The 2,409-nt window shown below is 29.6% G+C and overlaps 1 protein-coding gene across 2 annotated transcripts in view; it reads left to right on the forward strand.

Annotated features, from left to right (window-relative positions):
• Nucleotides 1-1,256: 1,256 nt before the first annotated feature.
• LOC106869748 (uncharacterized) overlaps nt 1,257-2,409 on the forward strand; it is a 68,536-nt gene continuing 67,383 nt past the window's right edge. For both annotated transcript variants that reach the window (XM_052969741.1, XM_014915638.2), the window contains exons 1-2: nt 1,257-1,994; nt 2,175-2,253. The gene's annotated coding sequence lies outside the window, so the exon portion shown is untranslated. The remainder of the gene's footprint in view (nt 1,995-2,174; nt 2,254-2,409) is intronic.

Consider the following 2,409-nt stretch of genomic DNA (forward strand, 5'->3'; position numbering starts at 1 on the left):
TATATATATATATATATATATATATATATATATATATATGTATATATGTATATATGTCTACGTATGCGTATAGGTTTATTTCTTACTCAATGTTTATGTGATGGCTCGGTAACAGCTATTAGAAAAATAGTCAATGGCATAAGAATGAGGGTGGTCTTCACATGTGCTCTTTTGTAAGGCTAGGGTTTGGTCTTTTTCAAGAAGGATTAGAGGAAAACAAAATTACCTTGGGACTGTCACTGCGTTGTCTTTTGAAGCTTGGAATTTTGCCATTTATAGACATCAACAGTGACAGAAGTAACTCAGTTCTTCATATTTGTACCCACGAGGGAAAGCAGCGAGTCTGCTACTGGAAATTAGACTATATATCTATATATGTATATATAATTATAAAATCTGATATATATATATATATATAAAGGTGAGAATTCAGATGAAACTCTATTTATTATTATTACTTTTTTATTCATCTATAGATTTATATACTAACTATCACAACTGTAGTCACCACCAGTACAACTAACAAACAGTTCATCACCACCACCACCACAACCACCACCACCACCACAACCTCCACCACAACCATCACCACAACCATCATCACCATCATCATCATCAACACTATTTTCATCAACAGCTTCGTTAGCATCATTATCCTTATCGAGTTAACAGTTTTCATCATGATCAATGACATCAATAACAACTTCAATCAATGAGTTATAAACACATTTACCTCCAAGTTCTACGTCTTTTTGTTTAACCCTAGGTCAGGTAACGATTAGTCGATATCATCGACTGGTACTTTATTAGCTAATAATAATAATAATAATAATAATAATAATAATAATAATAATAATAATAATAATATAATAATAATGATGATGATGATCATAATAATAATAATAATAATAATAATAATAATAATAATAATAATAATAATAATAATGGTTTCAAATTTTGAAACTTGGGCAACTGGTACTTATTTCATCGACCCCGAAAGGATGAAAGGCAAAGTCGATCTCGGTGGAATTTGAACTCAGAACGTAAAGCTGGATGAAATGCCCTTAATGTGCCAACGATTCTGCCAGTTCACCGCCTCAATAATAATAATAATAATAATAATAATAATAATAATAATAATAATAATCATAATAATAATAATAATAATGATAATGATAATAATAATGATGATGATGATGATGATGATGATGATGATGATGATGATTATGATGATATTGAATTTCTTGCAGGTAATATTCATTTATGACATCTACAACGATTGCAATTTCCAAGGTAGTTGTCCAGCAACAGATGTGACTCGGTACGGAACCACAACCCAAGAACCCTGAGGACCTATCTACCTGATATTAACCACCACCAACCACCACCAACCACCACCTTCACAACAGCACACACAAGCAACAAATATATCGTCACAACTACAGCTCCCACCACCAGTAATACTAGTATTAGCTGTAGAAGCAGCAGCAGCAACAGCAACAAAAACAACAACAACAACAACAACAGTAACAATAGATATAACCAGGAACAACAAACAGCTAAAATAAAAAGAAACAAAAGCTAGAGAAAACTTTCCTTGGATGCTTTTTGTAATGTGAATACCTCTTGATTTGGATTTATATTATACATCTATGTACACGATAACATATAATTAAATATACATATGTACGAGTGTGTGTATATTGAAATAGTTAACATTCCTATAGTACCCAAGTGAAAACAACATTTGTCCAAACAACAGCAGGGCGTAAATTGCAGAGAATATTTTGGGACAAAAACAGAAATTAAAAAGAAAATTCTATAGCATTGTGCTTGAGTTTGTTACCAAAGTTAATGTCTTCCTATGTTTATTAATTGATAACCAATAATTTTTAAAATATATATCACATCGAGAATATTCTGGAAATCTATTCAGTTTTGGAACAAATGATATGTTTTACCCAAGGAATTTTCCCTTCCGTTCAAACTAGAAGGTAAGTAAAAAGTTGTTTATCTTTAAAGAAATTGAATTGTAACTTTTATGTATGAAGCGAATTGGAATTCTTTCAAAAATTAAATCTAGCATTCTTTAATAAATATAAAAATATTTAATTAAAAAAATTAAAAGAATTTGCACAAAAAAAAAAAATTAGAAAAACTTTTATTTCATTTAGAAATTGTCTCTACGTGTTTATTTGTCACAACTTTGGAGAACTAAAGAAACATCCGCCACTTTAAAGGAATGTCAAATTGGTGAGTTACATTATTTTGTCATGATTAAAAAAAACAAAAAACAAAATGAAAATATTAATATTTATGTGTCACACCTGAAAGCAAAAATAACAGTAAAACTATATCATATTAAAATCAAACACCTATATATAGACAATATAATGCGTGTGTATGTAT

Source organism: Octopus bimaculoides, chromosome 7, assembly GCF_001194135.2.
Source record: "Octopus bimaculoides isolate UCB-OBI-ISO-001 chromosome 7, ASM119413v2, whole genome shotgun sequence".
NCBI classification, from domain to species: domain Eukaryota; kingdom Metazoa; phylum Mollusca; class Cephalopoda; order Octopoda; family Octopodidae; genus Octopus; species Octopus bimaculoides.